Source organism: Macaca thibetana, chromosome 5 (genome assembly GCF_024542745.1).
Source record: "Macaca thibetana thibetana isolate TM-01 chromosome 5, ASM2454274v1, whole genome shotgun sequence".
In the NCBI taxonomy this organism is placed as follows: domain Eukaryota; kingdom Metazoa; phylum Chordata; class Mammalia; order Primates; family Cercopithecidae; genus Macaca; species Macaca thibetana.
In genome coordinates, this window is record NC_065582.1 from 8,101,596 (window position 1) to 8,117,808 (window position 16,213).

Below are 16,213 nucleotides of genomic sequence, written 5' to 3' on the forward strand. Positions count from 1 at the left end.
TGGTTGTGCCACTGCACTCCAGCCTGGGTGACAGAATGAATGAATAAATAAATAAATAATATATCATATGAAAACATCAAAACATATTAAACATTTCTATGTGTTATTTAATTTTTTCTTTCATAGTAGTTCATGTAAAAGAAAACATCTTCAAAAGAGCCAGGAAAAAAAAAGCTGAGCTCATTATCTGCCACATAGTGGGTAGGTGTTGTTACTATCTCTATAATGTATGACATTAGGAAATCCTTTAGAACTCAGCTCTTCCATGGGATCACCTCAGCAGCTCAAGTTATATTTGCCCAGCAGCTGGAACTCATGAATCAAGACTGAGAGTCTGGGTCTAATACATATTTATTAGATGCCTACTATGTGTCTGGCACTGTTGTAGATACTTGGTATCTATATTGTAAACAAAGCAAATCTAGTCCCTGATCTGATGAAGGCTTACCACCAGTAAGTGAAGGAGATAACAAATACATACTGAAATATGCATAATTATGCCAGGAACAATATGTGCTCTAAAAAATAAGCCAAGGCAGAAGAATAGAGAAAACACAGGAGCATGTACTATCTGTATTAGTCCGTTTTCATGCTGCTGATAAAGACATACCTGAGACTGGGCAATTTACAAAAGAAAGAGATTTTTTGGACTTACAGTTCCATGCGGCTGGGGAGGCCTCACAATCAAGGCAGAAGGCAAGGGAAGAGCAAGTCACATCTTACATGGATGGCAGCAGGCAAAGAGAGCTTGTGCAGGGAAACCCCATTTTTAAAACTATCAGAGTTTGTGAGACCCATTCACTGTCACGAGAACAGCATGGGAAAAGACCCACCCCCTCCGCAATTCAGTCATCTCCCACGTGGTCCCTCCCACGTCGTGGGAATATGGGAGCTGCAAGATGAGATTTGGGTGGGGACACAGAGCCAAACCATATCACTATCTTATATGGCCTGGAACAAAGAGATGGTTCTCCAGCAGGGACCTGGATGCAGTGAAGGAGAGAATCATGGAGCGTTTGAGGGAGGGACATGGCTGGCAGCCAGGACAGAGTGTTGTGAACAGTGACAAAGAGACCAGTGAGCGAGTGACAGAGACTTGAGAGTTTTCCAGGGGTCACATCCCTTTAGGCCTTGTAGGCCATACATAAACACTTTAATTGTGATCAGAAAATCTTGGAATCGGTTTTTGGACTTTTTTATTTTTAATTAGCATGGGCACATACTAGTTTTATATACTTATGGGGTACATGTGATGTTTTGATACAGGCATACAATGGATAATGATCAAATCAGAGTGACTGGGGCATCTATCGCCTCAAGTGTTTATCCTTAGAATATTTTAATCATGTAAGTTACATGATCCGCTTAGTTCTAAAAGGCTGCTAGGTGGGTCATAGGCTCTGGGGAAGAAAGAGAAGAAGCAGGAGAGAGTCAGGAGGGTGTTAGATCCTCCGTAGATCATGTGAGGAAAGATAGTGGATTGCATCCAAAGGTGGTGGCGATGGAGGATGTGAAACAGTCAGATCGTGGGGACGCTCTGGGGCTGCAGGCTTCGGAAGAGATCTTGATACTAAGAGTATTAACAGTTTTTGCAGTAAATATGGAAGTGGATATGAAGAGCTCAGTTTTCAATTTGAGTTTTAGATGCCCAAAGAACATCCAAGAGGAGATGTTGAATGGACAGTTATATACATATCTGGAGTTCAAGGGAGAGGCTGGCGCTAGAGATATAAATGGAAATCACTGTTTTGTAGAGACAACATCTAAAACCATGGAACTCATCAAGGACTCGAGTGTAGAACAAAAAAGAAGAGGCAGGAGGATTGAGCCCTGGGTAACACACATAGTGGTCAGGCCCAGAATGAGGATGCATCAGTCAGAAGAGAAGGTATAGCCAGCACATTAGGGGTAGAACCAGGAGGGGCCCTCCGCAGGGCCCCAGGTTGCATTCAAATCTTGACTTGCACGGAAGGAAGCTTGCTCCCCAAGGTGATGTATTTTTAGACCAAAGGTGTTTTAGGTATGGAAGAACCTTAGCAGCAATATTTTGCAAGTCCTGCACTTTGCAGAAGCTGAGACTGAGACACAGGGAGGTTAATTACCCTAAGTCACACAGTAATTGGTTTGAGTTGATTAGGGATGATGTGTTCCGTTGGAGAGATGACAGGCTGGGCCAGAGGTGAGTATCGCCTAATGAAGTTGGAATTGTTACCAGTCATTCCTATCTCTAGGCGAGAAAAGGAGGGGACAGGAACAGTCACAAGCATCAGCTGTTGAACTTGTTTCTTAGAAATGCAGACTTTTACAGAGCACCTTTTGTATGCATAATACAATTCTGGACACTGTTTAACTGTAGAGTGAGAAGGTAAATGTTCTTTCCTCCAAGGTTGTTTTTTTCTTCAAATTGGTGGAAGAGTTGAACAATCTATAGCAAATATATATACACACATAAAAACTAATTCAGAAATTGAGTTTTGTTTTTTGGGTTTTTTTTTTTTGAATCAGAAAGTAAGTAGATCCTAAAGCAATATAGATGCTTCCTTAAGAGAGTGTGGTAAATAGGATCTGTAGTACTAGGTGGGACATCCAATGACTATTTGCTGACTAAATTAAGGCCTTCTGTTTTCCTCAGTAGGAAACCACTCATGGGATAAAGCAACCAAACTGTGAAAGAATAGAAGTGCTTTTCCCCAAACTTAAAATTAAAAAGTTATATTCATACAGGTGATGCTGAAATCAATACCGATTGTAAAACACAATGTTCTTAAATATTCTACAACAAATGTTACTTTCAGTTAATCTTCACCTCATCACTCAGTATCATGTGAAAAAAACTTCCGCTTCTCCAAGAGCACATGCTTTGGATATCTAAATGTGTGTGTTTGGATAACATTGATGGTCCTTTGTCTCAGAAACCAAGGCACCAATGGGAACTGAGTGTTTATGACTACATTTGGGGATCATGTTCTGCTCTTTCTGAAATTTTATTTTACTTTAAGTTCTGGGATACATGTGGGGAATGTGCAGGTTTGTTACACAGATATATATGTGCCTTAGTGGTTTGCTGCACCTATCAACCCATCATCTAGGTTTTAAGCCCCACATGCAATAGGTATTTGTCCTAATGCTCCCCCTCCCCTTGCCCCCCACCCCCTGACAGGCCCTGGTATGTAATGTTCCCCTCTCTGTGTTCTCATTGTTCAACTTCCACTTACGAGTGAGAACATGTGGTGTTTGGTTTTCTGTTCCTGTGTTAGTTTACTGAGTATGATGGCTTCCATCTTCATCCATGTCCCTGCAAAGGACATGAATTCATTCTTTTTCATGGCTGCATAGTATTCCATGGTGTATATGAGCCACATTTTCTTTATCCATTCTATCATTGATGGGCATTTGGGTTGGTTCCAAGTCTTTGCCATTGTGAATAGTGCCGCAGTAAACATACGTGCGCATGTGTCTTTATAGTAGAATGATTTATAATACTTTGGGGCAAAGACTTTGTGACTAAAACACCAAAAGCAATTGCAACAAAAGCCAAAATTGACAAATGGGATCTAATTAAACTAAAGAGCTTCTGCACAGCAAAAGAAACTACCATCAGAGTGAACAGGCAACCTACAGAACAGGAGAACATTTTTGCAATCTCCCTATCTGACAAAGGTCTGATATCCAGAATCTACAAGGAACTTAAACAAATTTTCTGCTCTTTTAATAGGGTTTTTTGGCTCTTTTAAGATATAAAAAATACCTATCTCCAAATTTTATAGAAGTGTGTGTGTGTGTGTGTGTGTGCGCGCTCACATGCACATGCATTTACCTCTTTATCGAGAACATATGGACTTCCAGATTTTTATGCAAAGCCATACGTTTCTGTCTGGCATCATATGGCTCTAATTTGATTACACTATCCAGTACTGTAATGTGCTTCTTTGTTACATATTATCTAAGTCATAGGAGTGAAAATTCCCATTACAGAAGCAGGGGAAAATAATTTGCTAAATAATCCTTTTGCAGTTTTTTTGGGGGGAATGAAGGATGTGAAAACTTGATAAAAACATAAAAATTTACTTTATAATAATAATTTGAAAACTCTGATATACCCAGTATTTTTGCTGGTATTTTATATTTTAATTCATAACTTTACACTAAACAAGATCCAAAAGTGGGAAAACATCGCGGTGAAATTCTATGATTTTAAATATAGCGGGCAGCTGGAAAGAAAGTAGAAATGTGTGTGCTGATGTGAGGGGTGTGTTAGGGGCTTTCAGCTGTGAGTATTTTCAGTAAATATCTGCAAATATTATAGAGCACATGCCATGGAAGAAAGATCATAAAGCTCATAGACTCTTATGACATATTGGGTAATTTCCATTGGAAATCTCTAAAATAATTCTTGTAGGCAGGATCAGAGGCTCATCTAAATAACTGTTTTGGCCAACACTGATGCCTTCTCCTTTCATTTGGGAGATCAAATATTGAATTTAGCCTCAAAGGTGGATCCCATTCTGCATAGTCCCAGGGGACAGGCTAGAGGCTTGGTTTTGGTTGGGTTTTTCCCTTGTGGCAGAGGAATTGTAAAATTTATTTCAAGATCCTTACTAGGGTGGCATGAATCGTGGATATGGTCACTCCATGAGTGACCTCACCAGGTAACTTTGGCCATGTGACTCCATCCAGTAGTTTTGATTCATCATGACAGACAGGTTCATATATATTTTTTTTGGTACAGAGGTAGAATACATGTGGGACCCCTCGCACCATTAGAAGTTTCTTAGTTACAGAAGGGCTATGATTTTGGGGAGGAAGCTTAGTGTCAAATTCTTCCTGTCCCTTGATCATTGAGAAGGTTTGCTGCAAGTCAGCATCATTGGTTTCCTCTCTGTGCCTCAAAATTGGGCTCCCATCTGAAAGAAAGTTAAAAATATGAAAGTCTACGCGCCTTGGAGAAAATGATGGAAATGGGAGTGTGTACATACGTGGGCAGGTGCACAAAAACTCAGGCAGAAATAGGTGCCTCTCAGTGAGCTGATTTGCCACTTGAGAGAGAATAAAGAAACTAGCAATATCCAGATGTTATAATTCTGTTCTCAATGATACTACTGGCAGCTCTGGTGCTCCAGGGGAAAGGAAGAGAGCAGGTCTCTCCTGTGGTGAAATCACGAAGGAGAAAGACAGAAGCCTGTTCTTTGTTGTACTTCACACTGAGTGCTTTACACAGAGCAGAGGCCCAATTAATGCTTGTGGAATTGAATTTATTGAATTGCACTGAAGGAAAAAGAGGACTCAAGGGGCTTGGAGACTTCAAGAGTATATTGCAAGAGGGTCAGTTTCAAGTCGAGACTGAAATTCTAAATCTCTGGATTTGTCTGTTGTGAACTGGAGATATATATAGGCATATCTTAAATGGGAAACAAACAACGAATACACGTATTGGAACTGCTGAATGTTTGGTATTGGATCATATTTATATATGATATGTGAAAGAATATACTGATTTTCAACTAATAATATTTGAATACATCTTGAGCCAAAATTTATTTACTTTCCTTTAAGTTTTTGTGAAATTTTGAATGATGATAACCAGGTAAAGTGATGAAAAATGGCATATTTTTAGTTAATTAAAACTCTTAATGGAAAAAGTTTTTCCACTAAATTTGAAGAGCAAGTTAAGCTATTTTTGAATCTAAATTAATCTAAGAAGCCAAAATATTTTTGGCATTGGCAATCAGGATGCCTTTAAAATGGTCTCATAAATCAATGAAGATTTAAGATCCTCCTCAAATTTTGAAGATAAACTCATATTTGGGCTGTGATGAAGTGTGAACAATTTCACCATGGAAGTTGTTATTTTCATGAATTTATGAGTGTGTGAGAACATCTCTCTGCTAAATTAATTACAGCAATAAATACTACAACCAATATAAAATGAAAGGTTAAAAAATTTGTCCTAAAATTTTTAAAAATCAAGAAAAAAGGTCAGTGGGAAAAAATTAGGTTTACTTCAAGAATAAAATATTCAATGTAGTTGATAAAAATACTGTTAGGATCCTGTACAAAAAACATAGCCTGTAATCCCATCAATTTGGGAGGCTGAGGCAGGAGGATCACGAGGTCAAGAGATCAAGACCATCCTGGCAAACGTGGTGAAACCCCGTCTCTACTAAAAATACAAAAATTAGCTGGGTGTGGTGGTGCACGCCTGTAGTCCCAGCTCCTCAGGAGACTGAGGCAGGAGGCTTGAACCTGGGAGGTGGAGGTTGCAGTGAGCTGAGATCGTGCCACTGCGCTCCAGCCTGGTGACAGAGCAAGACTCTGTCTCAAGATAAACCAAAAGCCAAAAACAAAATAAAACAAAAACCAAAAAACAAAACAACAAAACAAAACAAAAAAAATCCACACAAAGAATTGGGTAAAATTGGTTTAAAAATTGTTGTTGGTTTTCTTTCACATTTTTGTAAATACTGTATCAAGTAATTTTCTTTCTATGCTTCTCTAAATCTTGCAGTTTTTACATATTCCTTAATTTTTAAATTTATAAGCAAATAAAAACAAAATTAAATTATTTTACATAAGTCTTAAGGATAAAAAGACAATATATGCCTCAAGATTTTTTACTTTTAACTTCTGAGATAACATGTGAACCTAGAACTAGTCTTCTAATTAATCTAGTACTTTCAGTTCAAAATATTCAAAAACTGTTAAGAGATGCAGAGAGACAGTATTAAAAGTGACATAAAAAATCACATGATTTTTACTTATTTTCTCTGGAAAAAAACATTAGCCCAAATTATTGGTATTAGTTTTAGATTAAATATTTGAAAACATTCAGTATAAGTATTTTAGAATGTAGAAAATGAAAATCTCTATTACAATGAATAATATGGTAATGTAAAATTGTTGTTTTTATTACAAATTGTTAAATAATAATTTAAATAATACATTAAAGACTACCTATAATTTAGCAACTGCTTCATCATTTCAGCAGAATGTTCTTTTTTAGAATCAGTAAACAACAAAAGATGTAATTACAATATCTTAAAAACACCACTTATGTTCAAAAATAGTGAATAAAATGCATTTAATGATAAAAATTTTGAAATATTATTACAAGCAGAAAGTTTGGGGCCTTGGAATCACATACACATGACAGATGAAAAATATTACAGGAAGTATTTACCACAAAGAATATTTTCCCAACAGAAATTTAGAAAGGGGTCTGGTCTAAAGAGTAATCGGTTATATGAAAACCTTCAAACATCTTAATTCAGAAAGATGAATGCCAGGAAGCTTAATGAGTTGGGGAAGTTCAAGTTTGCTGATTGGAACATATAGCAATATACACTTCAGTGGGACCAGAGAATATTTTACAGATCATGAAAATGTGAATAAGCAAAGTTGATGGATCTTAGACCACCTTCACTTTCCTTTCCTTTATGTTAATAATCAGAGGAAGTTTTTTTTTTTTTTGAGACGGAGTCTGGCTCTGTCGCCCAGGCTGGAGTGCGGTGGCGCGATCTCCACTCACTGCAAGCTCCGCCTCCCGGGTTCCCGCCATTCTCCCGCCTCAGCCTCCCGAGTAGCTGGGACTACAGGCGCCGCCACCACGCCCGGCTAATGTTTTGTATTTTTAGTAGAGACGGGGTTTCATCGTGTTAGCCAGGATGGTCTCGATCTCCTGACCTCGTGATCCCCTCGCCTCGGCCTCCCAAAGTGCTGGGATTACAGGCTTGAGCCACCATGCCCGGTCAAGGAAGTGTAATCAATGGAAAAAATAAACCATCAACAGGCTTTAGATATAAATATAGAAGAGATGAGTAAAAATGTAGAACAAAACAGTAAAAAAACCTAGAATAAAACACTGGAATTGGGTAACTATTATCCGTTGACAGAAATATCACAAAGGGGTGTGTGTGTGTGTGTGTGTGTGTGTGTGTGTGTGTGTGTAGCTACAGATGTGCTGACTCACCTACTACTGCTTTTTTCAAAGATTTTATTTAAAAACAAGCGATGAAGTACCTCTGAAGTATTTTTAGTATGAACTGATCCTTTTCCATTTTCTCTTTTCAATGAAGTTGGATTGCATGAAGTGAATAAAGCTGCTTTACTTGATCGTATCAGCCTACAGCAGATGAAGAGAGAATTTCTAATGGCACCTACGTCACTGACTGCAGTCGTTAGAGAAATAGGGAAATAGAATTGTTGGTGAGTCATATGGCTCTTAACATTGCTCTAATGCGACTGCAGTTTTGGTGAGGATTTTGATATTTAATGAGTGAATAAGGGCAGAGCAAGTCTTTTAAGCCAATTTCTGATGGAAGCATGACCACATAAGTTTAGAATAAGAAAAGAAAAGAAGGGGAAGAAAGAATGAATAAATTTATTGATCACATAACGCTGAAGGCATTAGAAGATGCCAACATTAATACAGTTAATACATTGTTTACACAAGTGTGTCACTATCATTGGCCAGCATAAAAACTGTCCTTGCCCAATAGTGTTTCCTCAAACACTTGAAATTGAAGAAGATAAAGTTCAGTATTTCCAGTGATCTCTAACTTTCAGATTTAGATGCAGATGATAAGGTTTTTGAATCAAAAACTTTGATCAAAGTTATGAATCTTATTCTTGCAAAGCTGTAAGAAAACTAAGATGCTTCTAAATTTTAACGTAAAGTCAGTATCATAAGAATGCCAAGTTTAAAAATGGAACAATGTTTTACCTTTTAGTTAGTATGAAATTAGTTCAGAAGAGACGAATTGGATAGTCACTTGTAAACGTATTCCTGGATACACTTAGCCAAGAAGAATGATGGAGGAGCTCTTCTTTTGACTAATAACACATTTCACGCTCTTTAGTATGTCTTTATATCTGCGTCAAAGCTGAAATCAATGAGCTATGGATAAAAAATGGGCTGAATACTGGAAGATACCAATAAGACCCATTCCACTAACCCCTTCATTTGTGCCAAAATAATTTGTTTGAAATGCTGAATTCATGTGCTGAATAATTTGTTTGAAATGCTAGGCTACAGATCCGGGGGTAGAACTAGTGAAAAATAGCCAGTTTGGGAGCTGGTAAGTTGAAGGGAAGAAGGAACAATTGGGCTAAAGTGAATCCCTATGGAGGAATCGAACCTTTTCAGGAAGGGAATGTCAGGGTGAAGAGAAGGAGTTCTTTTCCAGGGCTAGGATGGGTAACAAAGGCTGCACAAGGTGGGCAACAGAATTTCAGTTTCTGAAAGGTGACTTCCAGGAAGAAGGTCTCCCCCAGTGTGGAGACATATTTTGGGGTTTAAACTGGGCTCTCACCCTGTAAGAGGTCTGTGATGCTGCAGATTCTTTCTACCAGGCAAGGCCTCCTGGGATGAGTCAGAGCCCAGCTGTGTGGAGGAGGAACAGCTGGAGCATCTGGGTGGGGCTGGCTGAGGGCCTGGTAAGCTGGTGTCTACTGAGAGACAGCGTTCCTTCGGAACACCCAAGCCCACTGCTGTGTCAGTGAAGAGAAGGGAGCTGGAGGTCAGAAGCCCTGGTCTTCCACTCTCATCAAATACACCCCAGTGGTCAATGCATGCCTCCACTTTTTGTGAGAATCCTCATTTCTCATGTGTGTGCATTTAGCGTGTACCATGGCTTTGGATGGTTCACTCTTACTATTTTCCCACCTGGCTTTGAGATGCATCTGGGGAAAGCTGGTGCTGTCACCTTTCAGGATGAAGAGCAAACGCTAAATTTTAATTACAAGAAATACCAGGATGTCTTTGAGAACATTGTTCTTAACTTCAGTAAAACTTTTCAGTTCTTTTAAAAGTCCCTTGCATGGTATCTCAGAATCACAAATTTTAATTTTAAAAGGGACCATCATGATGAGCTTATTGAACACTTTCATTTCATAGGCAACAGAATGGAGGTCTAGAAGGATTAAGTGACTTACTTAAGGTCATTTTTATAGAAATGAAAAAAAAATCTTGAACAAATTATCTAGTTTTTAGATTGGGGGAAAAAGACTATTTATTCATTCGCTTCCCAACAAATCACTCACCCACTGTCCCTAAGCCCAAGGCCTGCTCTCTTCCATGGATACCCACTTTCCCTTGATTCAGAACCTGACAGTAAGTGGAGTGGGGAGGAAAGCCTATTAAAGGTTATGCTCTTTAAACAGAGTGCTTACGTTTTAGACACAGTAGGAATAACAGTAGAGAAAGCAAATTAGCAGTGGGAATGTCAGGAAGTGAGTCTGTTCTATGAAGAAAAACAACTACATTTAAACAGTCACAGAAAGCTTGGGTATGTAACAGACTCTTGCCAATGGAGACACAATTAAAATAAACTTTGAGGCAGGCATGGTGCAGCGGAAAGGTTTATATAAAGAATACAATCAGGCTGGGTACAATAGCTCACACCTGTAATCCCGGCACTTTGGACGGCTAAGGCAGGAGGATCACTTGAGGCCAGGAGTCATTTGAGACCCCTCTGGCAACATAGTGAGACCTTGTCTCTATAAAAATTTTAAAAATTAGCTGGATGTCGTGGTGGCATGCCTGTAGTCCCAGCTACTCAAGAGGCTGAGAAGAGAGGACTGTTTGTTTGAGCCTGGGAGTTCAAGACTTCAGTGAGCTATGACTGTACTACTGCCCTCCAGTCTGGGCAACAGAGCAAGATCCTGTCTCCAAAAAAAAAAAAAAAAAAAAAAATCAGCCAGATAGAAAGTTGTATAGAAAAGATGGAAAGATGGAAAAACTGGGGGACTAGGAGAGTGAGTGTGTACTGAATGAGGGTGCTTAGATCTTCTGTGTAACCGTGTGTGCTGAGATAATGTTTATTAATGGAATAGCTAATGATAAGTTAATTAGGATCTCTTATATAGTTTGATTCAGAAGGAAACTTATTATTTGCCTCATGGAATGACCTAAGCCTTTATAGATGTTTCAATTTGCCAAAAATACTGATTTTGTTTAGGGCCTCGCTAAAAGATAAAAATTAGTCAACAGACACATACTTACACAATACAAACACATTATTTCCACTGACGGGGATGAAATCCAACAGTTAATATGTATTTATTAATTTAACTGCATATGTTAATGTGTTAAACTTAACCTTCTGCTTATTAGAATGAAATGAATGAATGTTATTAGAAATAACATTATAGGTCAAGCAGAAGATAGCCCTACACAATATTCTTGCTGAATAAATAAATAACTATGGCGGATTGACTTTCCAAAGGAGACATCAATCGAAACAAGTGATTAAAGTTGACAATGGAATTGTACAAATGACCCTAATTAATGAATTTTCTAATATTTCTCATGTTTATAAACATTAGCCCTTGTTTGCACACTGTGTGCATAAATATGCATGCATTACAACCAGTGACAGCCATAACTGGATACAAATCACGCTCAGACACCTACTCTGTGGCATCCGTGAATTCTGACATATCATTCTATCGTAAGCTGGAGAAAGTTCTAATTTCCCTTTTTTTTTTCTGCCGCTGACTTGGACACCGTTGACTTGGCAAAGCCCCTAACCAGATCTCAGATAAAATTGACCATTTACAAGACATCAAATCTTCTGCAGCTTTGGATGAAGGATTCTGACCTTAAAAAAAGAAAAAGTTCTACTTCCAATCACTTCTTCTCTTTGTAAATACGATAAACTGTTGGCTGTTTTGCTCATACTCCCTGACAGTAGTAAGATAATGTCACTCTTCAAATAAGTTCTTACTTATTGGTTACCTTTTGATAGGTTTATCAGCTGCCAACAAATAATGGAGAACGATTTTGGTGAAGCCAGTCATGCCAGGCCTGTAAATGAGACTATCTCTGTGGGAAGTCTGAGCATCACAGGTAGGTCTCCATGGCACAAGGTTCGAGAGAATTAGAGTGACCTTCACGCTCTTACTTTTCTCCCTAGCCCTCATGTAATTACGGTAGAAAGTGCCGTTACTCATTACATTATTACTGGTAATGATGACCAGATCATAGGCTTAAGTTAAAGCATAGTGTTACTGTTTAGGAACTCTGAAATTAGTAACGTCATCGTTGCCTCATATCCTATTAACTAAGACCAGCTCCTTATCCAAAAACATAAGAAACTCATAGTTGGTGACATTCTCTTTGCAGGTGTTTAGTTTCAAAACTGTGTTTTCTTTTTACCTGCTAGAACTCAATTTTTTTTTTCAACTTTTCAAAAATGTAGACAGGATTAATCAAGCCTGTTTTTTCCCTCCTACATATGAAACACAACATCTTATGTTTGATGTTTGTTTATTGGTAGTTTTATTAGCAATAAAAATGCTTTTCTAAGTGTACAGTTCTCTAAAATATACATATTTTAAATGGATAGAAAAAATTACAAATTATTTCAAAGGCTTTGGTAAAATATCGGGATGGCTCTGTATAGTGTGGGACTGTCTTGTGTTGCTAAAACATTTTAACCTACAGCTGTGCTCTCTTATTCTGATTAATCATTTAAAAAACAAATACAAATCAAATGTAGAAACAGGACCAAATACTAACAAAAGCATTTTCCTTGCATATTCACGAGAACATTTCATTTGGGATTAGTAGTTTCATAAAAGCACAAATATAAATGTCAATGAATTTTATATTACACAGATGATATTGCAGAAGCAAAAATCTTTGCATTTATTGATACCTAATTTGGAAACCACAAAATACTGGATGCATCCTAAGAGAAATGGTTGGGGGGTGGAGGGTGGGGAAAGTGGAGGCAGAGATGCCTGCCTCTGTATTTTTGAAATGTGTCTTAGATGACTCTAATTTATTATCTATATTATCATAACCTTAACATTATAATAATTAACGTTCAGGTCTATTCCAAAGGTTTATAATTTTAGTGGGTGGAATAATGCAAAACAAGTTCAGAGTGTGGGTTCGACAGTAGAACCCCACTTGTTCTGTATTTTTGCTTGAAGTTACATGAGAATGTAGACATTAATTCTTACATTTATGGAACACCGTTTTCGTCATTTAAATTCATTTTTATTCAGTCTTTTTCATTTAAGCATGCTTCAATGTATTTATAATAAATGAGAATACATATAAACCTTCCAGAACATCTCTGGGAATACGGAATTATATTAATGACACTCTTAATGTCATTTATTTGACACGGGATCTGATTATGCCATTAAAGACCTAGTTCCTCTGATACTCACACAGGGATTAGAAATAACTGAATTGGGGAAACATCCCAGAAACTAGGAATAGTTATTTTTAAATTCAATGGTAGAATTCACACGTTTAAAATGGTACAATTCACAGTTCTTCCTCTTCTGGAATGTTAAATCTTGTTTGAGAGGAAATTCATATATTCATGATAAATTAGAAAACAATTTGGAAGCAACCTATATAATGTAGAGTTTCAGCCTGTATGTGCCATTCAGAGGTCATTCAGAACATGAGAAAAACCACCGTGGGCTCATGTTAATTCAGACAGACTTCATCGGAGAGGGAAAATTTTGAGCTGAGTATTAAAGATGTGTAGGATTTAGCAGAAAAAGAGAGAGACAAGACTAGGAGTGAACAGGAGCATGTGAGGGGCCAAGGTGGCTAGGAGTGCTCTCAGAGGCAAGAAACCATTCCTCTTAGAATACATCAAGAATGTCCCAAGATCGACAAAGTAAACTGGGACTAGTTCATAGGGACCCTTAATGTGGGGTTGAAACTTTGAAATTTATTCAAATATGCAAAAGAAGCGAATATAGATTTTTAACAAATGGAATACATAGTGAAAATGACTCTATTGTATAACCACCATGAAATAAAATGGTGACACTGAGAAACTAGGTAGTTAACTATTAAAATAAGAAGTAAAGTCACGATGGTAAATTAGAGTAACCACAATATGACACGAGAAGGAGAAATAAACCTGAAACTTTGCGAAGCGTGTATACTAGGACTCAGTGGCTACCTGAGTGTGGGATGGGAGAGAGATGCAATAAAATTAACTTCAAAATATGCAATTCATAGAAGCAAGGTAACATAGGAGACATTCATTGAAATAGGAAGTGTCTTAGCCTGTGTTGGGCTGCAACAACAAAATCCCACAAACTATGCAATTTGCAAAGACTAGGAATTTATTTTTCATAGTTTTGGATGCTGGGAAGTCCAAGATCAAGGCATTGGCAGGTGTGGTGTCTGGTGAGTGTCCAGTCTATCCTGGACAAATGCTATGTCCTCACATGGCAGAATGCCAAAGGGTAAGAAGGTCGAATTTCCTCTGTTAAGTCCTTTTTGAAGGGTACCTAATCCTATACACGAGGAAGGAGTCCTCATGGCTTAATGACTTAATCACCTCTTAAACAACCTCTCTCCTTTCCCACACACTATCACATTGGCAACACCTGAATTTTGGTGGGAACACATTCAGATCATAACAAAAAGTTAGACAAAGGATTCATTTTTGATCATCACATACACTAGATTTGACTTTACAAACATGACCACCTGATTGGACATATTCTGTGAACAACTGGAAATAAATGAAGGATAAAGGCATGGGCTGAAACTGCAGGTTTAATAATGAGCACATAGGTGATAGTTGACATGGCAAGAGTAGATGAGCAATCTAAGGAAGCAGATAAAGAAAGAAAAATAGAGCAAGGGTAGAAAGTCTGAGAATTTGATCTGAAGAGAACTGGTAGAAATAGAAGCAAGAAAGGAGAGAAAGAAAGAGAAAATAAGAAAGGTATTAGACTGGCTAAGAGAAGCCAAGGAAGAGGTTGTGAAGCAGGGGATCGTGGTATCAAAAACCGCAGAGATGGCAGGTGCTCAGTGGTAGGAAAGACCATCTGGATTTGTAAATATTAAATGGGTGGTTCAGGGAGGGAATAATTTAGTGCAAATGTTGATTTCTTAAGATGACAAGGCTTCAATGTATATTTTAGATGCATTTTCCTCCTATTAGGGAACAAGTAGCTAAGTCCTCAGTTTGTTTCTTATTGGAATTTAGCAGTTCGGCTGAACTAATTCAAGTTTTTGAGCTTATGAACAGCTGCAACTTTGTATTTAAATTTCATCTGCTCTCTGTCCTACTTAATGTTCCAGTAACAATCCATCTTACTTTCAAGTCTGACAATTTCATAAGGGTATTGACCACCCACAGAGAGTATGCCTGCAAAAGGAAAAGCCCTTTAAGAGCTGTGTTGAGTGAAGCAAAAATGCTTAGATCGTAGTCAATACTATTAGAACTGAACTGGGATAAGAGTGCAGTGATTCAGAAGAATTAGTTCCATTATTTTTACTGATGCTTCAGGAAAGCAATAGCATCCAGGAAAACAATAGAATTTAGGGCACTGTGATGGTCATTGGGATGCTGTGCTCTGTAGTTGAACAACCCACTAAAATATTTCAGTAAAAGTGCAGTTAAACACACAGAGCCAAAAACCTCACCCACCCTACAGACACTAATGATTTTCCATATAAATGCTTGAGGCCCCTTTAAGTAAAAATAATGAACAAGACTATACTCTACTTGCTTTATAATAGACACTTCTGATAAGAAGTGATTTCATTCTAATAATAGAGTGGGGGCGCAGTTTAGTCTAACACGTTAGAATAAATTGCTTGATTTTAATAATCTTAAGTGCAAAAATTTTTTTAAAAGCCCACAATGAATATTGACATTTAGAAACCTTTTAATAGTAGCATAATTCCTATATATAAAGCTAAGATAGTAAGGGATCTATTTTTTTCTTCTTTCAGCTGAGCAGCTTTGTATTTTAGTAGTCTTTTTTTTTTTCTTTGAAAGCCAGATTCCTATTTATAAATATTTCTGAATCAAGACAGTACTCCTTTAAATTAAGTCTGTTCCTGAAGTGACCCACATCTGGCCATCAGGTAACCTGTATCAGGTAGTACCACATGTTCACAATCAACCCCAGTATGCACCCCTTGGGCTGATAACTAAAATGTGACAATTCTGATAATTAAACCACCTAAAGCTGGCGGCTGATGTCTTGCATTAATTCAAAACAGCTTAAGGTGAAACAGCGCACTATCCAATTACCAGAGACATGACTATATACGCTCTCAACCATGTTGGCATGGCTTTCCTCAGATACACTGAACCTCATACCTGACATAAACTGTAATTTAAACAAATAAAGGGGGTGGCTGATGGATTGTAGCCTGCTTAATCTAACTGTTAGTCCCTCTGAAGACTTCTCTTGATTAGCAAGGCTGAGTAGG

At 37.8% G+C, this 16,213-nt stretch overlaps 1 protein-coding gene across 1 annotated transcript in view; it reads right to left on the bottom strand.

Moving 5' to 3' along the window:
* TENM3 (teneurin transmembrane protein 3) overlaps positions 1-16,213 on the bottom strand; it is a 2,279,939-nt gene that overhangs the window by 895,274 nt on the left and 1,368,452 nt on the right. The window lies entirely within an intron of this gene.